Raw genomic sequence first — 27,424 nt, 5'->3', positions numbered from 1 at the left:
GGATGGGGGTGGGGAGTACAGCACACACACAATTCCTGATGCTGGGTCCCCATTTTTATGAAGCTAGCTGAGTTATGGCCTCAGTCCCACAGTCACTCCATCATGTACTGGGCCCCGCAGGGGTCAGCAGAGGCTCTGTGACAATGTCCATCCCCAGCCCATCTGACAGGTTTCCTTGGGCCTGTGCTCTTTATCTGAAGGCAGCTATTAGGAAGGACTACGAGTACACGTGCCCTATTTTAATAAATACTTAGGTACCTGCCAGGCACCAGCAATCCCGTGAGGTAGGTACTCTCAGAGAGGTGATTTAACTTGCCCAAGGTCACACAGCTGGTAAATGGCGGAGCCAGGATTCAAACCCAAGCAGTTTTAAATCCTGATACAAGTGAACGCTGCCACACAGGGTTATGACTAATGGGGCATGAGTCTTATTGTCCATGGCTAATCTCCTTAAAAATTCTTAAATATTTTAAAGCTTTACATTTATACATTTGAACTTACAAAACTACCATGAGTCAAAGCCAGATATGGGAGGCAGGGTGGTAAATAAGTAAACTTGATTAATGATTACTGTATAAGCCAAATTCTGGGCAAAACCTTCACATACCTCATTTCATTTCCCAGTATGCAGTCCATGCAATCCCAGTATTTCATTCAGGGACACTAGAGAGGGAACCATGGAAGGGGATGATCCTAAAAGGTTTCCTCCAGTTCTGAAAGCCCTAGAAACACTCAAACAAAGTGCTGGCCAGAAAACATTTTAATGTGGCCATCAACAGCCAGAAGAACGCATTCTCAAAACTCTGACTTGGGGATATTCTCTCTCTCTCTCTCTCTCTCTCTCTCACACACACACACACACACACACACACAGAGCCAAGGTTAAAAAGAAAGGCAAGACCTTCTGGTAACCATTACGTAAAATGAGCAGCCAACCCTGTCCAGCCAGGCTGAGGCAAGGAGGCTTGAAATCCAAGCTCTTGACTCAACCACAGTATGGGTTAGCAGCCTTCATGTCCAGTAGCCCCTGCTTCCTGCTCACTCTCCCGCACAAAGCAGACACACAAACCCTCAAGGGGCAGAGAGCCCAAGTCCACTGCCATATCACAAGGACAGAGGAAACACGTACGTACACGCTTTGGAGAACTGGCACATCATTCTGCCGGTCCGCTGTTCTCCCCCACCCTCCAGGAGCCTGGCGAGAGGGGCTCTTCTAAAGCCTTACCTCCCAGGCTGTTCCCATCTGTTGCCTGGTCCCTGCCAGCCCTTTCCAGGCTCTGCTCCGATAAAGAGAGACAGGGACAGTTTGCAGCTAAGTGGTTCTGGGGGAGAGAACTTGTGCAGACAGTGGGGTGATCAGGGTGTGAGGGAAGCAGCTCAGTGGGACCAGAAGAGCTGGGCCATACCTAGAACCTGTTCCTTAATAGGAACAAGAAGTCCGGTCTGGGTTCTTGCCAGGGCTGGGGCAGGGAGGCCCAAGACTTCCCCCATAACCTCACCTAGAAGCTGGCGCAGAGAGAACATGCATGTGTCTCTGATGTTGCTTTTTCATCTCTAAGTCACGGAACTACCATCTACATGCAAGGGATCTGGTTCAGAGTCATTAGTATGAGTATTAGTACTTCATGTTTGAAATTAAAAGGGAAAAGAACATATAATGAATCTGCTTACCCATACATCCTCACAGGCAACATTATACATGAAAGTGTCTAGTAGGACATGTTCTCGTCCCCAACTGATATACAGTTCTCCAAAGCCCAGCACGGCTGATGTCCTCAAGTGGTATTTATCATTTAAGATAAAATTATCACTAAGTTCATTCTTCAAATAAACATGTACAGAACTTTCAGAAAAGGGGAAAGAAGAAAATTTCGCAAATGATGACAGGGAATTAATCCTTGCAGAGGCCATCTTGACCCTGCCTTTAGTAAAACTGACAACAGTTTTAGATGTTCACTATAAAACAAGGCTGGTAGATGTTCGAGGATAGAAATGTCCCAGATCCATTTTCACTTTGAAGGTCAGCCTGGCATCTGGAGTCAGCCCAGAATTAAATTCTGGTTATGCTACCTACTAGCTGTATGACCTTGGGCAAGTTACTTGACTTCTCTGAGTCTGTTTCCTCATTTGTAAAATGGGAAAGATATAACCTACCATTCCAGTCTGTTTTCTACCACTCAATGGGCATTCAATAGTGCTCCTTCAAAGGTTCTGATTCCTCCAACACTAAGCACATTTCTCAAGTTTTGTCGTTCATTGCCCCTTTTATAAATTCTCCCTCTCTAGAAACCCATCTATCCACTACCTTAAACATCACCTCCAAAAGGAAGACCACAGGTCAACCCAGTTAACTCCAGGTATTAGCTCTCTCAAAGAGTTAACTACCTGTGTTGTCTTCTAAAAGTCCTCTCCTCTCCATCCCCAGGGCTAGAGCTCAGGGCCTCATGGCCTCTTCCCCTCTTCTACAAGATCTCCTGCGAAGCGATATGCCCCGGCCCAAACACCAGCCTCAGTCCTCTCACTCACATGCCCTTCTGGTCCCAGCCAGGGCACTTCCCAATGATTCCTGCTTCCCTCCACCGTCTCCAGCCAACATCCCCCATCTGCACACAATCCACACTTGAACATTCAAACACAGCAAACACATTTCTCTTCCAGAAAAATCTCAGCTTCGCTCTGCCATCTGCAGAGTGCCCTCCTTTTGCTAAGGCCTTCCTGAAGAGCTTCTCTTCCTTCCAAATAAATTAGTTCCAGTGTCACCTCCTGGCTGGAGCACCCACCTCCCAGGAGTTAGGGCATCCTCTCCTGCTCGTGTTGGCCTGGGCATATTCCGTATCGAGGTCTTCACACGACACCACCATTACCCCAGCCCCAGCACGTGCACCTGAGAGTCATTCCACATTTGCTAAATGCACAGATATTCTGGTCATCTGGTCAAGTTCACTGAATATAGTGAGACAGTCAGTAGAAACTAGATTAAACATATACACCTTTTCTCCAAAGAGATAACACTGGAAAATCACTTACTTAGTGCTCGTAAATGACACACACATGTATTTATATAAATCTCTTTTAAAGGACTGAAGTACAATAGAAAAAATTTTAAAGGATTTTTTCTAGAGTTAAGAGAGAGATGAATTTCAGGAGTAGTGAGTCTGTATTAAATCTAGGAGTTCGGGGACAAGATCGGAAGAGGTAAATGGGGATGGACACTATGGCCCAGCCCCTCATTTCCCACAGTCAGCCCCAGGCCCACCAATGCACAGGGAATGCACCTGTGCGGGGTGGGGGGAGTGCATGTGCGTGGGATTCAGGTGAGGGCTCCATCCCTGCCCCTGCAGCAGACCCCTTCTCCATCCTATCCCCAAACACGGGAGCCTCCACACCTCCTTCCTGGCAAGGGGAGGACCTTGAGCAATTGTTACCCCCATCAAGGCTGTGACAGTAGAGGCCCAGGGCGAACATGCCTCAAGGAAGGAAGGCCCTTGGTACAGACTTAAAATTTGAGGGGCACCCACTTCCCTAGGTGGGAAATCATCTTAGAAAAGAAATGTTGAAAGGCAGGCAGTTGCTTCCTGTGGAGTTTTTTTTTTAGAGAGAGACAGAAAAAAAGAAAGAGAGAAAATCTTAAGCAGGCTCTTCGCCCAGCACAGAGCCCTATGTGGAGCTCAATCTCATGACCCTGAGGTCGTGACCTGAGCCAAAATCAAGAGCTGGACGTTTAACTGACCGAGCCACCCAGGCGCCCCATCCCTGTGGAGCTTAACGTGTGCTGGAAGCCCTTGTTAGGAGCTGTACATGGCTATGCCTTGGTAAGTTTCCACTCCAAGCTCCAGGACCTATCTACAAACAGTGCAGTCTGGCAGGCTCTCAACAGGCCCTCAGAGAAATCCCCAGATTTCTCTCTGATTCATCCTTCTGTTTGCTTAGTTGGGTTACATGGGATGCATTTCAGTCTGGGTCTGACCAGGAGGCAGAAACCACACAAGTTTAAGCACAAGTTTCAGAATCTGGTAACTGAGTAAGTATCAAGATGGAATAGAATTCTAAAGAGTAGGCTTTGGCAGGTGAAAATTACCAGAAAAAGGACAAACGTGGAACAGAGGTTCAGAGCTTATTTGAGAAGATATGGATGGCAGAAAAGTTCCCGGGTTCCCATGCCAAAGATGGTCCAGTGCCCAGGAAAGCAGGAACAACCATCCGGGATGCAGGAACAAAGCCTGGAACACACAGGGTCACCATCAGGAGAATGAGAGAAAACAAGCCTTAGAGACTGCTGGGTGGGGCATGCAGAGAGAACAAGGGTGCAGAGGGCGTCACCACGCACAGGGAATCAAGAGTGCTGCAGGAACAAGGCAGTAGGGAGACCCCCTTCTACGGCAGGTTAGCATGTCAACATATGGCTTAGACGAGAGCAGCTCGTGGCCACAGCCTAGGACAAAGACCAGGCGGCCAGGATCATGGAACTCTAGTATGAACACACGTGGGGCTAACGAGGGGGGAGGGGCAGGCAGGGAAGCAGTGACCTGGGGTGAGCCCAGGCTCCCCCATCCTACCACTGTTGCCAGAGCTGGAAAAACCCATGCCCTGTAGGCCCCTAGGCGTGCAGGCAAAACAGCAGGTTCTACAGGAGCCTGGTTCTAGACCCTGGGAACCAGGAAGGAAAATCCCATGCTTCTGCAACATCCTCTTCAGAGCCTCAACTTACAGAAGGCAAAGGTGAAGTATCTGAAGGCCCTGATCCATTTTCACATATCAGCAACACAGGGTGAATTCGGAGCTGGCACAAGTTCTCTGTCTCTAAATCACCAACCCAAATTCGTCTCCAAGCATACTTCTATCTAAGTCTGAAATTAGGAGGAAAGGTTTATCATAAAACATGGGTCTGATACAGTAAATCGGTAGACAGGCAACACATAGGTGACCATCCATGAGTGGACAGCAGAGGTCAAGGCAGGACCTGAGTGAGGCACAGGGCGTCTTCAGGCAGAGGTAACACAGCAGGTCTGTGAGCTCAGAGACCACACTGGGAAGAGGAGGTAAGTGCTGGTGGGCCCAGGGCCTCCCCACAGAAGAAGAGGACCCATAGCTGCGCCTCACTTACAAGTGCAGCCACTGGAGAGGTTGCCGGAATGTGTTCTCTTTCTTTCACAGGCCCTCTATTTAAAAAAATAAAGAAAAGAAAATGCACTAAATCACACAGGAATATGAAATAAGGGAAAATGAAGAACTCCAAATTGATGTCCACGTTGAGAAACAAAATACAGTTGGTTTCTGCATTCACTGAGATTTTTAGTTTTAGTGGGAGGGGGAGGGGACAGAGGGAGAGAGAGAATCTTCAGCAGGCTCCACGCCCAGCACAGAGCCTGATGCGGGGCTCGATCTCAAACTCTTGAGATCGTGACCTGAGCCGAAAGCTGAAATCGAGTCGGATGCTTAACGAACTGAGCCACCCAGGTGCCCCACTGAGATTCAACTTCCGTACAGCAGATGCAGTTCACAGAGGAAAGAGCATGATCTGAGAAGTCTGTCCCCTATCAGCAGAGCTCTCGTGCATCTCTACTGGAACACAGGAATCTGTTCTGGCTTACCAATCACGACCAGTGAGTTGTTTGTGATTTTCTGCATAATCAAAAAAAATTGATGAACTACCTCATAAATGCATCTTTTTTGTCTTATTATCTCCTTTGGAAAAACTACAGAGAGAAAGTAAACAATCAAATTATTCTCCTCTCCTCCCCTTCCATCCCCCCACCAAAATGAAAGGCCAGACTGGTTTATCTTCACCGCACACCCAAGAACACGGAGCTATCCATGTGTTGACCGTGGACACTGCCTTTTTAATCTTTACAAAGAAAGGACGTCTCCCTGTTTTAATTTACACTGTTCTTTTCACATGCTTCCTTCCTGATTTTCCTACTCCTCATGCCCTTTCCCATTTTTCTATGTCGGTGGTTCTCTTCTCATTTAATCTTCGCAAGCTCAAAAATGTGAAGCAGGGCGCCTGGGTGGCTCAGTTGGTTAAGCGACTGCCTTCGGCTCAGGTCATGATCCTGGAGTCCCGGGATCGAGTTCCGCATTGGGCTCCCTGCTCGGCAGGGAGTCTGCTTCTCCCTCTGACCCTCCTCCCTCTCATGCTCTCTGTCTCTCATTCTCTTTGTCTCAAATAAAATAAATAAGATCTTTAAAAAAAAAAAAAAATGTGAAGCAATTTGTCTGAGGCTATGGAGCTAATCCCGGTGGAGCCAGCATTTGGACCCTGGACCCTGACCCCAAGACTAAGCTCTCACTCTTTTTACCACACAATGTTGGTGCTCAAGAAGATTTCAAGAATCCCCAAATAAAGTTGGACTTAAAAAAAAACAGTAATTTAGTAATGAAAATCTTAATCAGCATGAGACAGAAATCCTGTAGATGGCCTGTCAGGAACTGTTCACTGGTTGAAGGTGCCAGAGGTCCTGATCCCGTAAGGCAGGCACCTTCCCAACCAGGGCTGGAGTCCCTGCAGATGTGTGTCAGGTATTTATCCACACTAAAGAAGAGGGGCCGGCAGGGGCTTAAACTGGCCCAATCACAAACTCATCCAGGCAAACCCTTTTGTGAGAGCTGTTTACACAAGAGAAAATGCTGCCTTCTCATCCCCCTCGCCTCCAGCAGCAGGGCCTAAAGCGAGGGATCCCAGCACGGCCCTGTACCCGGCTACAGGTTAGTGCAGAGCTGGCCCGGAAGTCAGGAGAGGAGAGGATCCCGGCCTATGTCAGAAGAGATGATCAAAGAGTGAGTGCTGGCCACAAACTGTACCATCTCACCCTCTCACTGGTTTTCTCCATCACAAGCACACCCATTCCACACGCACAGATCACAGACCAAGTTTGTTACCACAAAGAAGCCGTAAGAATTTCCTCTCCAGGGCCTGAGAGCTCATCTACTCCAATCACCTCATTTTCAGAAGAGGAAACCAAGGTACCAGGAGGCCCAGAGTCTTAGCTGATGCCCCCGCCCCGGGGAGAATCAGGTGGGTGAGTCCGGCAGTGAGAATTACCGTTAGTGACAAGTCTTTTCCTCACAGTCCACAGCTTCAATTCTAGGCCTTCAACAGAAGTAAGAAAAAGGCAAAGAGGCCCACTGCCCCAGCACTGCTCGATGGGCACCACCCCCGGACTCCTCTCCCGGGTGTTTGTATTACTTCCCCTTTGCTGTTGGAACGCCTAACACACACGTTTATCTGACTTATCCACGCTTGTTGGTAACAAGTCTGACACACCCACAGGATGTGGGGGGTCTCAAGGACAGGGGCGGGGCCATATCCACATTCACTTCTGTATCTCTCGTGTCTGCCGCTCAGACAGTATATTGATACTTAGTCAATGAATCTGAGGATGAGGAGGACATAAAAGGGGAAGAGCAGTAAAGAAACAAGGACTAACTAAAATTTTTACCTTTTTGATCAAGAGTCAACATTACTCTAAACAAGTCATTGTTGAATAATTTCACACACAGGCCCTCCATCTCCAGCCCCCCAGAGTCCCGTACCTGGCCCCTGGCTATTTTTGAGTCCAGGCCACTCCTCTTCCCAAGGGCCCTAAGCCTTCTCAAATTCCAGGGCTTTCCCCCTCAAGGCCTCAACCCTCAGCCATCACGGAAGCATTAAAAGGTGTCATATCTCGATGCAGCACATAACCTAAAAACATCTCTGGAAACAGTCTAATATGATCAAATAAATCTATAAACAAACATAGGCCCAAGGGTTGGAAGGCAATTACAAATTAATAAAAATGCACAAGCATAAATTACAGTACTGGACTAGAAAAGAACCCCATTATATAAACTAAGTTACCAAACTGACCTTGTATAAATGCTTCTGGAAATAAGTAGGCCATGAGCATGGCTTGGCAATCTTGGTGTAAAGAGATAGGGAGGGGAGGAGGTAATCTGGTGCCTGCTATGTGGGCTCCTTTTGTCTACAGACACTTATAAAAAGAAAAGCTGATGAAATCAAGTTCAGAGAGAATATTTTCGTAGAAGTATCGGAAAAGAGATTACTGTCATTTTTACATAGTAAAAATAGATGAAAATTTCATCTAATGACTAACTTGTTAACAAAATTAAAAGTTGACTCTCATCAAAGTTTTAAAATTAACTTTCAAAATTACGTCATTGCCCCACCACTTAATTCCGTGGGTTGTGATAACTGACCACAAAAAGAAGCAGAACTTTATTTTAAAACAATCACCTTAATGTTAAGCACCTGGACAGCCAAATCCAATCTTCCATTTTCTCTGGCATAGAGATTTATCTAAGTCACTTCCCACAAGCTCTCCAGGCAAACTTTCAAATCAACCACTGCCCTTCCCACTTTTATTAAATTATACTTGGCAATTCTTGACCCTATGAAATGTAGAATGAGAGCATGTCCATCCATTTCCTGCAAAATAAAAGTTTCCATTTGTCTTCCCTCTAATATAAAAATATAACCTCCCCAAATCCAGAAAACATTGTTTGAACATGCTGCAAACTGAGATTGCAAATAACTTTATCAGACTTGTTTTGTAACTTTAATATTAAATCAACACCAATGACATTCATTGTGTTTATGTTAAGTAATTTAATAAATGGCCCTGGGAAGTCTCCATTTCTTGGCTGTTAGGATGAAGGTTCCCAGGGACACACTTTCGTAAAGAGCACCTGCCCTTAGTTACAATGAAAGTGACACCAAGGGGCATGAGTATCACGCCCCTGCTTCCAGGACTCCAGTCACACCCATTCAGAGTCCCTTAGAGGAGCAGCCCTGAGTTGACTGCCTGACTCACTCTTCTAAAAAAATGAATGACAATCGTAGAAAGTTGTGCAGAATTGGCTTGTGCAGAGATTTAAATCATGTCGTATTAAAATCGAAGGACCCAACAGACCTAATACCTTGCGGGGAGAGGGGAGACAAGAAACGAAGGAATGGGATAGAGGTACCAGGGACACTCCTTACAACAAGACTAACAAGTGCATACCAGCCCCTACTCATTCACAGAGGGCTTGTCCACATGCCAGGAAGCATGTCAAGGACCCAACTGGGTACTTAGTCCTGTGAAATGGTTCCCGAGGTATCCTCATTTTACAGACAAGTCAACTGCTTCCAAAACTGGCCCGAGGTTCCCAAGATGGAGAGTGAACGGAAGGAGAGTGGCAGGAACTGGGAAGCCGGATGGGTTCACATCCCTGCTGCTGCCAAACTTGAGGACAAACATGGAGCTGCATGGATGGCGTGGTTAGGGTACAGGGGAGGTAGGCACCCCCATCCTCATTAAGCACTCTCACAAAGACCTGATCCTAGATTCAAGTATGCTACCCTCACAATCGCCTCTCAGAGAACTCTTAGGGCACCTGCACCCCTTAAGAACAACTCCTGTCCTCCCCTCCCACACCTTTGCTCATGCTAGCTGCCTCCTCCACAAGGACACCCTCATTCCCTCAGTGCCCTGTACTTAATCTTCCCTCCCAGCACTCAGGATTCCCCCAAAACTGGAACCTCCCAAAAGGAATACCAAGAGCTAGTTACCCAGAACCCACCCCTCACCCCTAGCAATGCTTCCCAGCCCAAACGGTCCCAGGTGAGCCAAGATCCTACTCTCCTCAACCCCGGGGGGAGGCGGGACCAAGGCAACCCCCCCAACATGTGCTGTAATTGCGAGGTGAAAGCACCCCAACCACAGAGTGCCAGCCACTGCTCCTTACACAGAGTATCCAATTAAACGGGGCTCCCCCTGGGATGTCACCTCTCCTCCAGAGTCAGGGACCATCCTCATCCCAGAAGACAACCTTTCTAGTGACAAGTGACCCTAGGGTGGCAACTTCAGAATGGGGTACCAAACAAGCAAACTGCCCCCCCCGCAGTTCCCTTCTCCTAGACTCCTCTCCCTTTCCTGCCTCTTTTCCCTTCCTCACATGTCAAATTTCAAGAAGTTACTAAAAGAAGCTTAAGGATTGTTTTTTAAAGTTGCTTTTTCAAATATCAAAATAAATCGTATAGATTGAAAATACACATCCTCAAAACGGACATTTTGGCCTTTTATCCAAATGTTCTATTAAAAGGGGGCTGTTCAAGACTTATGTCCACATATTTAAAGAGATGAAATGGTAACACTTCTTTCTTTGGCCACCTGCCAAGAAAAATTTATGTTGCCAAAATAAAAGAGATTATGTTTGCTCAATATATGAGCACAGGACAGAGCAGCTTAGAAACGGGGCCTCTTTTACCAAGCAGCTTAAATCATCTAATTTTAAGTATGTCTGTGAATGTCACCTTCACATGTCATAGGCTATCACCTACTTGGAAATATCAGGGACTGTAGCAATCGTGTATCACCCAGGGTCCACTCTCTGCTCACCTCTCCCTCCCCATGGGGGGTCCAAACACTCCCGTGGTTTCTACTTCTCCAACTGGTGACCTGGAGGTCCAGCAGGACGTGTCTTCCCACTCTGGGTGGTGCCCACACAGCCTCCTACTCATGCGTGGGGTACGAACAAAAACAGAGAGGCCATCATGCTGAAACCAGTGACAGCCACCTGAGGCTTCATTCTATCATTCTCTGTATCTGCACTGGTTGGAAAATTTCCATTATAAAGAGGATTTTTTTTTTTAAAGGATCCATCAGAAACTTAAGGAAAAAAAATTCAAAAGAGAGAAACATTCAGTTAAAAATAGGAGTATTCATGAGAGATATTTTAAGTTCATTTGAAGAAAATAATTCCTTATGTGGCAAAGAGAAGAAAAATAAAATGGCTGCATCTCATTTACTTTAAGAATAAAAGCTACGTAAGTTCCTTATAAACAAACATCAAATTCAGCCATAAAATAATAAATGTAAAATATATTTCATTAGTTCCAAATGTTAAATATTTAGAAAAGACGGTATTTGTAACAAACCCAATTAGACCCTTGCAATGCTAAACAAATATATTTGATTCTGAAAACATCACTAGGCTTCCCAATGAATAATCTAGAGCTAGACTTGAAGGTTTTATTTTGTTTTGGTTTGGTTTTTTAACACAATTGTGTTACTCTCTGATCAGGACTCAAAAAAGAAGCACTTCAGAGAAGCATTTGTATGTTAAGTGCTTTTCAAAGAAAATAAAAAACAACATAATTCTGAAGCACAAATTAAAAACCTTAGCAAGTTTATGGTCCATAGAAATAACCTTACTGGAGTGTTAACGCTTTCATATTCATGACTGCATTAGATTTAAACAATCAACATGTGAGGTCAGCTGTGTAGGTTTTTTCCTATTTTGTGGGGGTGGGGGAGGTAAAAGAAGCTAAGTAGGTTGCCATGGTTACAAAGGTTTTGTTTTTTTGTTTTTAAGTCAGTGCTACAACCAAAATCTACTTCAAGTTCTCCACATGGGCCACTGTCCCCATGGGCCACTACAGTAAGCCACTCCCCAACCCTCGTAAGATTACCGTGCCCTGTGACAGTGCTTGATGTACCCCTGGGGTCCCGTATGGAGGGTGGATCTCCATTCTCCTTCACCTTCAAAGCTCTCCCTCCCAGTAGCTCCAGGCACAAGCCCCTCTTTCCCTTCTCTGTCAATATCCTGAAAAGGTTCTGCGCCTTGTCATGCCCTGACCCTCCCAATTCCCTTCATCTTCTAGAATCATCATAGTCCTTGGCCTCTCCTGACTTCCCAGGGCACCTAACACCCCAAAATTCACCCCAAATTCAAGACCACCGAACCCAGATTCTCTTCCTTGTTCTCCTGCATCTTCGCAGCTTTGCTCCTGGCCTCATGCCCCCAAATGGATGCTCTCCACAGTTCTGGGCTCAAGCTTACTGCTGGGTCTTCCCTCGCTCCTATCCCCTGGACCCTCAGAGACACCACTACAGCCTCCAATGTCCTAAATGTTAAAAAGATCCCCAATGTACCTCTATCTGTAGATCACCCCTTTCATACTTTCCTGCACTGGTTTCCAAATCCCGTCCCACCAACATGAGTCTTTTTATCTCTCACTCTCTTTCAAATAAATCACATATATACACTTTAATCCTGTACCATCCCTGGCCTGGTTTGGGCACTCACTTTTCCTCCAGAAAGATTAAAGAAGTGACCGAATTCAGCAAGTATCAAGCACCTACTCTAACTGAGCAGTGTTTAAAACAGACAACCAAGAATAAAGTTACGTGGCCAATTATCGGAAGGTTGATAAGAACTCAGACAAAATACAAAGGACAGTACAGATGATAAGGGAAACCTCTCTTCTCAAAAAGAAGGTGCAGAAGTGGGGCAGGAAGAGGGAACAGCCAGAGGCAGGAGAGCGCAGAGACCAGTGTGGCTAGAGTCAACGGAACCAAGAGCCTGGGAGGTGACAGAAGAACCATGGATTTAGTCTGACAAGAGCAGGAGCCACTGGAGGTGTCTGAGTAGAGAAGTGTATAAAGTAATTTCAGTTTTTAAATATTCCTCCACCTTCTTTCAGAGAACAGACCGTTGAGGGGCAAATGGGAAACCATTCCCCATCAGGAGGCTGTAAAATGACGGCCCATGATCACACGTCCCTTGCATCGACCTGTCAGGCTCAAGCTCATCTTCCTAAATGCAAGCCTGACCCTGACCTGTCACCACATTCTCTCTGCAGGAACTTTCCATGGCTCCCACGACCTCCAGAACTATCCAGTGCCACTTCATTGCATGGTCACTAGGGTTGCACCGTGTCCTATTACCCCTTCCTAAACACCCTGACCTCCAAACCCGCAGGATCACCTGCTATTTCCCTGACACACTGCCATAAGCCTGCAATACCTGCCTCTGCCCTCCGAAAAGTTATTAATTCATCCATTAAGGCTAAGCCCAAACACCACTTTCTCAGGAAGCCTTTCTTGGCTGCCCCGCAAACTGCACATTGCTTGTACCTCTACAAGAACACTCTTTCATCAGTTCTGGGTTAGAGTTTCCACAGACTGCTAACTCAAGGGCAGAACTGTGTCTGACCTATCTAGGAATACACATGGGGCCAAGCACAGTGCTAGGCATACAGTAAGTGCTCAATTAATGCATGCTGGCTAAGTGAACAAAATGCTCATCTGATTATACATCATCTTGAGGTCTTAGGGGGAGGGGGGTCCCAAGGACAGGTTTTCTCTCTCAGCTACTGTAATCTGGAAGACAGGGGTCCTGATGGGAGTGTTGGGGGACTGCATGCCCAGGACCCCTGACAACGGCAGAGCCACAAGTAGGGGCCAGAGTGGGGATGGATTTGAACCTAAGCCTTCAAAGCCTCAGACCCTCTCAGCCAGATGTATCTCTAGGCAGGCCATACAACCCATTTTAAATTTGCCCAAAGTATCAGCAATGTGTTTTTCCTAAGCCCATTTTAGAAGTGTACAGATGCAGAGAAAAGAACCTAGAAGGATCCAAACCAAGTTAAGAGTAGTTACAGTGTTAAGAGATGGTGAAATTTTCTTTTCCTTTACCTTACCTTGTTTTTTTCCCCCTAAATAAACATCATAAGAAAAAAAGTCTTTTAGAAAAAATGCCACAGTACCACCCGAGTTATATTTAAAGAGTGGCTCCAAAAATAGAAAGTATCCAAAAAGCCCACCAGAACACTGGGAACATGAGAAACACTGAATACGTAATACTACTTGCAGAGGAAGATTATAAAGTTGCGAATGTTTTAAAAGGTTTGTCTGAGCATGCAATGGTCTGAGCCTAACAACTGGCCCTGTGCTTTCACTTCTGAAATAATTATTTCACAAAACATAAAGCAGTAAACATTGTTCTGGATATCCCAGGCACTTCTGTTCCCTCTTATCTAAACTCTTCCATAGATTTCATAATCAAGTGTAAACTGTCACCATTGCACCCTAGCTTATACCATGCAAGTGACAGCAAGTGACTGATGGGCTCTAAATAGGACATTTCAATGACTGTCATTTCATGACTTACAGAGAAAATGTCAAATAAAAATAACAGGAGGGGTGCCTGTGTGCTCAGTCCATTAAGTGTCTGACTCTTGATTTCGGCTCAGGTCTTGGGGAGCCTGCTTGAAATTCTCTCTCTTCCCCTCTGTCCCTCCCCCACTGCTCGCTCTCTCTCTCTTTCCAAAATAAATAATTTTAAAAAAAAAATAATAGGTGGGGGCGCCTGGGTGGCTCAGTCGTTAAGCGTCTGCCTTCGGCTCAGGTCATGGTCCCAGGGTCCTGGGATTGAGCCCCGCATCGGGCTCCTTGCTCCGCAGGAAGCCTGCTTCTCCCTCTCCCATTCCCCCTGCTTGTATTCCCTCTCTCGCTGTGTCTCTCTCTGTCAAATAAATAAATAAAATCTTTAAAAATAATAATAATAATAGGTGATCAGTTATCAAGACATAATATGTCTTATTTAAGCTGAAAGCTACATCAACAAAGTGTTGAATCAACAAAAACTTGGCTTCTAACTTTCAGCAAAAGACCAACATAACTTTTATAGTGAAATAGCATTATTAAAACAAGGAAGATATAATTGCTTTAGTTACCACTTTTTTTTTTAAAGATTTATTTATTTATTCTGAGAGAGAGAGAGAGAGACCACACACGCATGAGTTGAAGAAGGGGGCAGAGGGAGAGAATCTCAAGCAGATTCCCTGCTGAGTGTGGCTCAATCCCACGGCCCATGAGATCACGACCTGAGCTGAAATCAAGAGCTGGACGCTAAGCTAACTGAGCCACCCAGGCGCCCCTTTAGTTATCACCTTTTTAAAGAAATAAAAGGGGGACAAGGAAACCTCATGTCAAGCACAGTGCTAGATATTTTAGGTGCATGATCACATTAATCTTCCTAGTAAATGTGAGATCGTTTCATCTCCCCCATTTCACAAATGAAGAAACTGAGGCTCAGAGAGGTTAAGGAACTTAGTCACAGTAACCACAGTCATACAGTGGCAAAAACCAACTCAAAACCAAGTCTGTTTCACAAAAGACTATACACAGTATGATTCTGTAATTCCACTTCTATTAGGTTCAAGAACAGGCAAAACCGATCTATATGAAAGGAGTCACATCTAAGATGATATGAAAGTTCCCTCTAGAGGGCGGATACTGACTAGAAAGGGCGCAGGCACCTTTTGGGGTACTAAAAATGTTTGCTTCTTGAGCGGGGTGGTGGATATACATTCAGGAGGTACATACAATATTAGAGCACTTCACACTTTACCGTATGCTATTACCTCAAGTTAAAGAAAAAAAAATTCTTCATCTGACTGACTCCAAGTTCATACTCTTAACCACTAAACCACCACTCCGACAGAACCTGGCCACACTCTAGAATTGATTCCCTCGGATTATCATTTTTTAAAAGTATTCTGGTAAGCAACGTACATCCTAATCACATCAGAGTGCAAACACTGGAACAATAAACCTGTTTTTAAATGCCACAGAATGAAAAGTAGAAAGTGTCAATTTCCTGGCTACTGGGAATTTCCCCTCTGTAGCCACATCAGAATACAATTTTAAACCCTGCTCTAAGTGAATGTTCACAGATGCACAGAAAATTATTTGTAGCAAAGTCATCTATGGAAACACCTAAAGCTAAAATTACACAAAATATTTCAAAACATGTTATAACCTTATCAACAATGCTAACTCTCAAAAGAAATTTGAATTTGGGGGGCACCTGGCTGGCTTAGTCAGTAGAGCATGAGACTCTTGATCTCAGGATTGTGAGTTCAAGCCCCACGCTGGGCATGGAGCCTACTTAAAAAAAAAAAGGAAATTTGAATTTTGTTACAAAAATTAAGAAAGGCAAGCAGACAAAGCTGATGGGCAAAGAACATCAAGTTCACAGTAGTGGCAATACACGGTAAGTGCAAAATCTCAGCTCAGAGTTCTAACATATAGAAAACTGGTACAATGAACTTTTTCCAGCAGGAAAGTAATTGTGCCACAAATGCCCTAATAACAAATTCTCCATCAAGTACAAGTGCTTCCCACCGAAGTTCTGTTCAGACTAGCAAAGCCTCATCACCAGGTGATGATGAAATCATTGCATCAATTCTCTTAAAGTCTTATACTACACACATATACCTCTTATTTGAGCGGTAATTGCCTCTCCAGAGAGGAATTTATTCATCCTACAATTTGGAGAAATCTCTGGCAAGCACCTAGTTAACAGTTATCCCCCGTGGGGGTGAGTGTGGGGGAGGAGACAGCTGTATCTACACACCTGTTGGCTACGGGTGCCGGGGTCCTTCCTGAGTGCTTTTGATTAGGTCAGCTGGGAAACCCAACCTTCAAACTGTCAGAGCCTGGTTTAACTCATGTTTTAACATTCTGTATACACTAAAATTACCACGCAATTGATTGAAATGATTTTAGTTCCCTCTGAGCATCTGCGTATAAGACCAAAAGGCCTTTATGAGAATTTTCCAGTATTTGTAAGTCAGTTATACATCACAATTGGGCATGTTGCAATAGATTATATAACCAAATATTCAGGTGCAAGAATCTTAATGTTTATAAAAGTAACCATTGGCATTTATTAATTGTTAAAGTCTTTAACAAACTGTCCAATAAAACTGTCAAAAAAACTAAGTAAAGTCAAATATTGTGGCTATTAAGCAAGTTAGAAAGAATTAAAAGCACTGACCCAGTATGTTAAGAACAGAGGACACTTGAGGCACATTCACAGCCCCGGGTCAGGATCCCTAAATTATGGTTCCAAAAGAAACAAAACAAAAAAACAGGCATTACCAGAAAACATTAAAACTTAAAGTTTCAAAGTTTCTTTAAGAAACAATGGATTCATCTTTTCTCTTATCCTGCATCAGCTGAAAAAGCCTCATGCATTTCTATCCAGAACATCTTAGCTTTGTACCAACAACGCATCACGTAAGGCAGAATGATCCATTTTTTTTAGATTCCTCATTTCCTAATATAACTCCTTTTTCTCCAATGTACCTCTAAAAAAGGCACACATTTAGGGGCGCCTGGGTGGTTCAGTCAGTTAAGCGTCTGCCTTAGGCTCAAGTCATGATCCCAGGGTCCTGGGATGCAGTCCCTCCTCCGACCGACCGCCCAGTCTGTCAGTCCATCGGTTCACAAACTGGCAGGCTTCCGGCTCAGCTCTCCCTCTCCCTCCCCCTGCTTGTGCTTTCTCTCTCATTCTCTCTCTCTCTCTCTCTCACCAATAAATACATAAAATTTTAAAAATAATAATAAAAAATTAAAAAGACACATATTTGAACAACTTGTATAGTGAAAAATCAACCATGAATTATCAGTTCCACTTTCCTGTTTTAGCAAAACTGTAGTGTCTTAGCATTGGAGAAATCTAAATTGTTTTTTTAAACACAGAACTCTTCAAAACTACAAGCCATTACTCAGCTATCCATCAGAAACCCAGGAAAAAAAAATCATCATTTTTACAAGCATATTATGTTTCTTTTCATCAAAAGATTACTTCATTTCTTGGATTTTAAAAACTTTATCTGCATCTGCCAAATCTGGCTGATTTCAGTGTCAGTCAGACCAATCTAACTGGTTCCCAGTTACTGTTTTTGGTAAGGGGAAGTTGATGTCTAGAGGAACGTCTATACTGATTACACAATGACCACCACCCATTAAGTGCTTCTTAATTCCCATGATGCAGAGCCCGGAGTTGGACAGACATTATCCTATCTGTCCTCAAAAACAATCTTGTTGAGCAGGGGCTGCCATCCCCAAAACCCATTATGGAAAATAAGACTGGGATGGTCAACAACCTGCCAGAGGTCACAGAACGGTATGTGGCAGATTCAAGACCAGTGAACAGTGAGGGTGGGAACTTGAACTTTTATGGAGAATTAGGCCTTTCATCAACACACATGAAATGAAGAGCAGTGAGCCCCTGCTGTTGGGAGATGGCCGAGGGGAAAAGCAGTATTTCAAACTGAAAAAGTAATTTCAAACATTAGATCCAAAGATACAGACATTCGCAAAGCTGGGCAGGGGGGAAAGGTTTTCTCATGTAGAGAATTCTATAGGGTTCTGCAATTCCCTGGTCTTAAAATCTAATCTGATTTAACAGCACAAGACTGTGTGTGTAACAGTCTCCCAAATTCCACCAGGCTTAATAACCTCTATTCAAAAGAAAGAGAAGTGAGAACTAGGACAGTGGGAAAAAGTGACCACCCAAGCCTGTCCTCCCACCGGGGTAAGCTGTCAGATCCACATGGGCACGACCAGGAGACAGCTCGGCTCCAGAGCCCTCAGACTGGGTTAGGCTCCGATCCCCCCGCTTTCCTGGTCCCGATCCTGACCCTGTTGACCACCTCCCGAGGCAAAATACACCGGAAAAATGTTATAACAAGTAGACGCCCATATTCACCAACTGGTTTAGAAATCTGCAATCTACAGCAAGGCTCCAACAAGGGAGGGGCCTCCCTTGGTATAATTGTTCTAAACTATCTTTCCACGAAATTGGGAAGGTTCACGAGGCCATGGGGGATAGGGGAGCAAAGACAAACATACCATCCCTGAGTTTTTAAGCAGGAGAGGGAGCCTCCTCGCCAACGCAGGCTTACAATGTGTTAATTTCAGAGATAAGCTTTCATGCCCTGACATTTGTAGGGAGATAATGGGTTCTGGGGCTCCCCCGTCCTAAGTGCAAAATACCGTGGCCGGGATATTAAGGTGACTTGATTTTACTACCTCCATAAGGGTCCGCCTGACGTTCCCGGGCAGCCTCCAGGATCTCCGCCCACAGGGTCCCACCGAGCGCCCCCACGCCCACCCTTCCAGCGAGGTGTTTTGCCAAGGCCTGCCTTACACGCTCCGGGCAGCTCCCACCCATCCCCCTCCCCAGGTCTCAGACTAGTAGCCTGGTTAATCATTCAACGCCGGCGGCGTGGAACAATTTTTTAGAGGTCAAAGCGAAAGGTTCTCCCTAAGTTTCCCAGAAACCAGCCTTTGGGGACCCGGAGGTGGCAGCGGCAGGCAGATGGGGGTGGGGAGTGGCGGCTGGCGGCTCTTTGGCTCGCAAAACACCTGATCTCCCCATGCGGCAACCGAGACCAGCGCAGTGCGAGGGTGGGGTGAGGGGGTGCGAGCGAGAAAATACGCACGGCCCCCTACCCAAAACGCGGTGGAAGCCAAGTGAGGACGCCGGCCCCAGACGCCCCTTCCCAATGCCTGCCATCACCCCCGCGCGGGCTCCCCCGGAAGTTGGGGTGCAGCGAGCAGGGGGGATGTCCCAGGGCCCCGTGGGGGTGGGGGTGGAATAGGCAAGAGACTAAAAAGACAGTCCGTTGCTGGTTTCTTTCTCCTCTTCCTCTAGGGTAAGGAAGCCGGAGGGAAGGGGGGACGCCTAAATGCGGCGGGAGCCACCCGGGAACGGTTTCCTCCTGTGGCGCGCCGGTACGAAGCCGGAACTGGCGAGGAAGGGGACTGAGAGGGAGAGGAGTCAGTGCGGAGCAGCGGGGAGCGGGAAGCAGAGATAGAAAGGCGGTGGAGAGGGCTGGGGGAGACGGGGGGGAGGGGAAGACGGGCGGGAGGGGACCCTACCTTGTCCGGGAGCCGCTCCTGCTCAGCGGGGCGGGGGCGGGAGATCCCGGCTGCATCCACGTCCCGGCCGCTCGGCGCGGCTCAGCCCGGCGACTGCCGCCGCTCCCGCTCCATACGTTGCTCCGCGAGGGGCGGCCCGGTGGTGTCGGCGGCGGGCAAGTCACCCGCACGGCTCGTCTCCGGCACTTGTTGCCGCCACCGCCACTGCGCCTCTCACTCCCGGCTCCAGTTCCCCGCGCCGCCGCCGCCTCCGGGCGCCCGGGTCGGGCCCCGCCTTCGCCCCCGCCCGGCGCGCCAATCAAGCCCGGCACCACCCCTCACGTCACCGCCCAGCGGGGCCCGCAGCCCGGCGCCCCAAGTTTGGGGAAGGCCGAACTCCAGCCTGTCTGCCAGTTGGCGCCCAAGATTCGCCCAGGCTGGCGCTCCTTCTAGCTTCCAGAGACCCTCCGGGGCCCCCAGGTCCACACGTGGAAAGTAAAGGGTTAAACTGGGGGGAAGGGGCCCCCAGGAAGTAGACCCCCTCGGAAGCACAGGACAGTTCGACCATATTCCAGCCCGGGTCTAACCTAAATCTCTCCAACAGCAGGTCGCCCCTCTTGCGGGGCGCCTAATGTTGGGGGACTAAGCACATAGCCTGGGTAGGGCTCCAGCGACCTTTTCTGGCCAGAACCAGTTTGTGACTGGGCCTAGACCGGACCACGGCCGACGTTCCAGTGTTTGGGTGCGTGCGCCCCTGCAAAACCCGGAGTTCCACTGGGGAAGGGGGAACCAGGGCCACAGTGGGACTTGACCGTTGCTCTCTGCCCACCCATTACTTGTGGCCACCTCTTAGATCCCCAAATAACGCCCTAGAGCCCAAGGCCTAAATGATGCCCTACTTGGCACTGCCACCCGATCTTCAAATTTATGAAGCCGCCCAGGAACTGGTGAGGGAGAAGTTTTAGCTCTCCTCCTTGCGGTGTCTTGCAGAGAATTTCCTCGAGGTTCCACGCGCGTCTTGGGAGCCATAAAGGCAAGGTGTCCAGACGCTGCGCCTCCAACCCGCGCCGCCGCCCAAAGGGGCAGGGTGGACACCTAGGAGCAGCCTAAATGGCTGAACTCTGACACACACCTTCGGCTCCCCACTGTTGGGTGAGGACACCCACCGGCCGAAACACCTGGAACCACAGACGCACCCTCAGCCCAGCGCCCCCTCTGGCTCGCCAGAGCACTGCATTCTAAGGTGAGTCCCAGCCCAACTTTGGGGGCCCCAGGTAAGCCTAGCGCAACCGGATGGGGAGGTTGCGCACGTCTGAAAGGCCCGGAGCGGCCAGCTTGTCACGCGCGTGCTCCGTGGGGAGGCAAGCCTGGCCCGAGGCCCATCAGAAAGCACCTCCCTCGCTTGGTCCTCACCTCTTAAGGAAAAAAGAGATCCCCTTTACGCAACCAGAGCGAGCAATTAAGGACACTCCACCCTCAAATATTTGCATTTTTCAGAAGGCTGTCTGAGGCGGAATTAGCCGAAGGGGAAGGAAATGCAAATGTAGGAATTTCAGGCACCTAGGAGCTCAGCCCTATCGAGTGTGGGCCCCTTACTCTTATCCAAGCTCCGAGCAAAAGACCACTTTTCTGCTGGACGCACTGAGCCACGTGGGTGCACACTAGAAACAGGAATTCAGAGTCAGATCTGGGACAGTTTTGATTTTCAGCCTTCCGACCTTTTTGCTTTTATGTTGATCACGTGATTCTCCTAAGACTGAAACATAAAAGTCAAAGAAACAAGTTGGATTTGGTCTATTCCTAGAAAAACACAAAGGATGCACACCGACTGCTAACCACGGTTATCCCAAGTGTGGGACTGGAGTGTGGGAAGGAGGGAGATGAATTTTATACCCTTATACTGACTCTGCATTTTGTATTTTTCCAGTTATATTAACTGTCAATTTAGAAAGCTAATAAAACATTTTTAAAGAAATATAGAAATTAGAAATTCTTCAAGAACTCTAGAGAGTATAAATTAATAAACAAAGCCTATGCTTTCATTCTGCATCAAAATAATTATTCCTGAGTCCATGTTCCTTGGTTTAAATAAAGGTATCTCTAGGCTGCTGTTCTGATTAAATGCTGTGGTGGGACAAGACTGACTTCTGAAGATTTTTCTGTGCCGTCAGACTGACATACTGTTTTCTATGCGCGTGTGTCTTCCCTTTAAATGGGCACCCAGTAGCCACAGACATACTTTCAGGGACTGCCTGCCAAGGAGTTTTTAGTAAAGGAACTGCTACAGCGTAAGTTGGGATCCAACAAGGAAATTAAGCTTGTGTCCTTTGTAGCTGCCCAGGCCCTGAAATTTAAAAATAAGGGCATTCTCTCCATCCTGCCATTAATTAATGCAGCTGGGAGTGTATCTATAACAGTTAACACTGTACCTTTGGGGGAGTTACTCAACGCTAAGTTCTGCACCCACTTGGCTGTAGTCTTTACTCTTGCGTTGGGGCCTGGGTCCATCATCAGTAGGTAAAGATGTATTATTTATTTATTTAACAAATATGTGGTGACACTGGAGTGGTGAACATGACAGACAAACTCTGCCCTCTTGGAGCTCACAGTTTCACTGGGAGAGACAGCTTCACAATTCAATGCACTGTCAATTATATAATGACAATTGCGGAAGTACGAGGTGGTGGGACCATTTGGGGGAGTCCAAGAGGATGTGACATTTGAGTTGAGCTCTGAAGGATGAGCAGGATTTACTCAGGCAAAAAGGAAAGTGGAACGGAGTTCCTGGCTGGTTTATACTACAAGGCGATGTGGTTGAGGGAGAAGTTGGAGAGGTAGGCAGGGGCTATGTTTTGTAGGGCCTAGAATACCATTTTCAGTAAGATCACTCTGACCAAATGTGAAGAAGGAATAGGGAAGAGGGAGAAAGGGGGTTGAGGGATAGTTAGGAGGCTGTTGCCAAAATATAAATGAAAGGGTTGGGGTGCCCAGCTGGTTCAGTCATTAAGCATCTGCCTTCGGCTTAGGTCATGATCCCAGGGTCCTGGGATCGAGCCCTGCATTGGGCTCCTTGCTCAGCGGGGAGCCTGCTTCTCCCTCCCCCACTCCCCTTATTTGTATTCCCTCTCTTGCTGTCTCTCTCTCTTTCAAATAAATAAATAAAATCTTAAAAAAATAGGGCTTTTTATCTAAGTGGTAAAGCAAACAGAGAGAAGAATACCAACAGGACTTGGTGATTGCTTAACTAGGGAGGAATCAAGGAAAACTCCCAGTTCCCTGCTTCTTCAACCAGATGGACAGTGGTGCCATTTTATCAGTTGGGGGACCCTCAGGGAAGAGAACCGAGAAAATCTTCCCAAGGTTCACATTTGGTCAAGGTGGGTCTGAGGTGCCTGTGAGGTGCCCAAGTGGAGATGTTGAGTAGGTCATTGGTCATATGGTCCAGGTCTCTGAAGAGGGGCTGAAACTGAAGTAGTAAGTAGAGGTGGTAATAAAGCCAGGAGAATAAGGTGGTCTCCTCGGAGAGTATAGAGCTCAACTGGAAGAGGGCCTAGGACTTACCTAAAGGCTGAACAGAGGCAGACTATCTGCAGATGAAGCAGAGGAGCTGCCAGAGGGTCAGGAAGAAAACTAGGAGCTTGGGGAGGGAGGGATTTCCCAGGGAAAGAACATGTTATAAGGAGGCAGTAGTCAACAGCACTCAAAACGGCTGAGAGACCCTAGGGAGATGAGCACTAAATAACATACCCTGAATTGACTGACCTTAGTGTCATTGGGAGTTTCACAGAGCAGTGACTGGTATAGTGAAGGGCAAAGAGATAGACTGGAGTGGATTGAGGAGTGAGTGAGCGGCGAAGAAATGAAGAACGGTACTTCATGCAGACAGAAAGGTTTGAAGGGTCAGAGAGAGAAACAGCTGGAGAGAAATGTTCTATCAGCATTGGGTTTAGGATAGAGTAACTTGAGTGTGTTTAAATGCAGATGGGGAGGATCCTATAGAGAAGAGGAAGATGAAGGTATAGCAGTGAGAGGACAATGGACAATAAAGGTTCCTGTGACCATGGGAGAGGACCAGAACCAGAGTATGGGTGGAAAGTCTAACCTCATGCAGGAGGCTACCTCCTCTATTATAACAGGAGGGAGGAAGTTGGAGGAGGACTGAATCAGGCAGGTTTGGTGTGGGACATTGAATCCTTCCACAGGATGATTTTCTCTTGCTCTGTGACATACAGGAGGCTGGGGGTGGGGCAGGGAGAGCTGACAGATTTAAAGAGAGTGGAGAAGGTGTGACAGAGTCCTTGCAGAAAGTGGGAAGGTTGAGGGGTGCCTGGGTGGCTCGGTCGTTAAGCGTCTGCCTTCAGCTCAAGTCATGATCCCAGGGTCCTGGGATTGAGCGCCACATCAGGCTCCCTGCTCAGCAAGAAGCCTGCTTCTCCCTCTCCCACTCCCCCTGCTTGTGTTCCCTCTCTCGCTGTGTCTCTCTCTGTCAAATAAATAAAATCTTTAAAAAAAAAAAAAAAAGGAAGTGGGAAGGTTGAAATGGCAGTATGGCAACCGACTTGAGGTTGGTGGTGTGAACTTATAAGGCACCCTTTGGCCCTCCTAAGTGATTTCCTCCAGGAGAGCTCAGGTGTCTGCTCTGGTGCAGGCTCAGGTGAGGGAATTCCTAGGGTAGAGGAGCAAATTCCTTTTGCCAAGGAATTGAGAACCTTGGCAAAAGTGAGGTTGACGTGATGAATGATAAGAGAGAAAGGAATCAATGCGCTGGAGGTATCAAATGTTTAGTCATTTTGGAAGAAGAGGGGGTTGCTGACTTGGGTCAGCAATCTGGATGCTTAAGGTAGTGGTTCAGGAGGTGGAGAGATTTAATGACAAAGCCAGGATATGATAGGGGAGAGTAGAAGAGAAAGTCACTGGAGAATATGAGGCCAAGGGAATGAGAGGCAGGGTATTGGATAGGTCACCTGTGTGGGCAGTGAAGCCACCCAGGAAGATATGGGCAGGAATTGAAGTCAAGGTCATGGTATGAAGGTCACGGAGCTGGGAGCTGAAGTCTTAAGAAAGTGAGGAAGAGGGAATGACAAGGAGGTCAGAAGATGGGAACCGCCAGAAAGGAAGAGGGATATGGCTAGGCAGAGGTCTCCTCAAGAGTGGAAGAACAAGAGTGTTTGTAAGAGGTGGAGGAGAAATGATGAGAGAGAGAGTACTAACCCCACCTCTGGGCCCTGGGAGACACAGAGATGAAAAAATGAGCACCTTCATCTCCTAGAGCTTCAGGGAAGCAAAGAAGGTGGGGATTTCATTCTGAGTAGAGCTTAAGGATAGATGGATGGATGGATGGATGGATGGATGGATGGATGGATGGATGAAGCAACCTTCAATTCAGTTTGCTTGTTGAAGTCTGCAGTCCCAGAGGATTACATAAAAAGATTTGGAGGGTAGGAGTGAGTAGGGGTGGGAGTGAGTAGATGTGGGAGGTCAGATGCTGGGAAAAGCAGAGGACTGTGCCTGATGGTGGATAGAGGATCCATGATCCATGAGAATGATCATGGAAAGAGAAATGAGTGGTCTCAGTGAAGCCTGACCTGGTAGCTCTGTAAAGCAGGGCCACATCCCCCTCACTTGTCTCACCCCAAGATTTCCATCAGGGAAAGGCATGTGAGTCACACCTCCCTTCTCCTTCCCCCCTCTTCTCCACTAGGGACTTCGCTGTCAACACATGAGCTCCTATGGGACTCTTGGCCACGAGTCAGGAATCCCAGGCTTATCTCCCCTCTGCTACTCACTTTGTCTCTTCCTCAGGCAGGTTGTTGACCTCTTCCGTCTCAGTTTCATTGTATGTAGATGCTAAAACACACACACTTCTCAGGACAACTATAAGGAGTAGAGAAGATAACTTAAGTAAAAGCACTTTCTAGGGGCACCTGGTGGCTCAGTTGGTGGAGTATATGACTCTTGATCTTAGGGTCGTGAGCTTGAGCCCCATGTTGGGTGTAGAGATTAGTTTAAAAAAAAAAGGCACTTTCTAAACTATAAATCACTGCAGGAATGTGAGTGATTTCCCTTGTCCAGAACGCCCTCACATACATCCGTATGTCTCCCAGGAGCCCTCCCAAAAAGATCGCGAGTCTTTGCTCTAAAGGAAGCTGTAATCTCGCCCAGAGACAGGACAAACACACCCAAAACAATTAGAGAGGAATGCACAGCTGTGTCTGATTAAGTGCTAAATTGTGAGGTGCGGAAAGTAAGAGCTCTGAGATGAGAAAAGAGAACAATTAGCCAGACTTGGGAAAGTCTGGGAGGCTTCCTGGAGAAGGTGGGGTGAAAGGCACCCAGACTGCTCACTGAAGCTGAGAAGACTATTGGCAAGTGCCCGTTCCTTTGTGGCTACAAAGACTGTCAATGGGACAGTCTGACATGGGCCCACAAAAAGCTTCTAGGTCACAGATGCTCTTTTGGCACCCCTGCTGCCCAACCTGTTGTCACCCCGATGGCCGTGCACCTTCTCAATCATAGTCTGGTGCTCCCGCCAGGTGGTTGGGCAGCCTGGGCTACATGGCTGATCTTCTGGGCTTTGCCCTGGGCCTCTCATGTTTGGGTCACCTGTGTGCCTGGTGAAGAAACAGAGGTTGATCTTCAGCAAGTTTCCTGGACCGTCTTTGGTGCCAGCACACGTGCGGTATTTTTGCCCAGCCAGACTGCAGGTTGTGGAAGAAGCAATCCCAGCTGCCCCTCTTGCTGCCATTTGCCTCACTGTACCCAGCCAGCCTAGGGGACCTGCATGTCCACCGAACCAAAGCCTGCACCAGCTCCCACACCTGCCTCCTTTGCTCTTTACTGCCTCTGCTTCACTGTCCAGGAGCACCCATCAGCCCACCATTCGGATACCACCCCACAGAGCTGCCACCCTAGAGCCCAAGAGCTGCAAGCCCAGAGCTCCCTTCGGCCTCCTTGGTTGTATTGGAGCCACGGGAGCCAGCCAACTCCTGCAGCCCACTGGATGTGGTTCAGAACGATGGCCTTCTTCCTCGGTAGCTTGCCCCATGGCCTGGTTGTTCCCTCCTCCTTCCCCACAGACCTGGGAAAGTTCCCATCATGCTTCAGGGGCAAGCGGACACAGGCAGCTGCAGTGGCAGCAGAAATCCCTAAATCTTGTATATGCTGTGGACTTAGGTTGCTCCAGAAGGACAGCAGTGTTTTGCGAGTCTGTTAATCAGTCCCAGTTGGAGCCATAAAAACCACAGTCACCTCTGTCAATGGCTAAATATTAATTACTGATGCAAAGTGTGGAATCTGGGCACTGGAATTCTTGGAACTCCAGTCCAAATCCCTTGGAACTTGAAAATGAGAAAAAGGAGGTCCGAAAAGTAGATCTCGGAAGGCCAAACACCTGATACTAGAGATAATCTCTTGAATGTTGGTCAATTAAGTCACAGGTTAAAAATCAGCTGGCTTCTAAAGCAGGCCCTTTATCCCAAGATTACTTTGACTTTGCAACAGCAGAAAGACATAAAACCTCATTATCAGATGCAGATACCAGAAACCAATGTTATGATTCCCAGGGGATTTGCTCCATCTCCCACAGAATCCTGAGGCTAGAAGAACTCAGAATTCCCAGGTGAGTAAAGTCCAGCCTGTGTATGACGTTGTGATGGTGTATAAGGTCAGTAATTTGAAGGGGCACCAACAGCCATCTCTACTAGGGTCGTAATATTTTTTGGGGAATGGAACTCTCATTAAAGAGAAATGCAAAATCATACTTGTAATTACTATCAAACTGCAAAATTACATTCAAGAGGAGAGGCCCATAATTGCAGCATCAAGCATGAGACAGTGCCATTAATATGATTATCAGGGCATAAGCCTATTAGAGAACCTAATGCCTCTTTGCTGGCATCATCCTGCCAGCTACCCCAGGTCTGGAAACCGTCTCAGTTGTAAAC

The 27,424-nt window shown here is 47.1% G+C and overlaps 1 protein-coding gene and 1 long non-coding RNA gene across 2 annotated transcripts in view; one reads left to right on the top strand and one right to left on the bottom strand.

The window, feature by feature from the left end:
* Window positions 1-27,424, bottom strand: part of COMMD1 (copper metabolism domain containing 1) — a 248,135-nt gene that overhangs the window by 5,544 nt on the left and 215,167 nt on the right. The window lies entirely within an intron of this gene.
* On the top strand, window positions 18,727-22,429 carry LOC145723667 (uncharacterized). The gene is made up of 3 exons (XR_014148905.1): window positions 18,727-19,094; window positions 19,276-19,445; window positions 20,472-22,429. It is a non-coding gene; the product is annotated as an uncharacterized LOC145723667 (long non-coding RNA).

Source organism: Leptonychotes weddellii, chromosome 10, assembly GCF_054177405.1.
Source record: "Leptonychotes weddellii isolate Sample4059 chromosome 10, ASM5417740v2, whole genome shotgun sequence".
NCBI lineage: Eukaryota > Metazoa > Chordata > Mammalia > Carnivora > Phocidae > Leptonychotes > Leptonychotes weddellii.
This window is presented reverse-complemented; position numbering and strand designations above follow the sequence as displayed.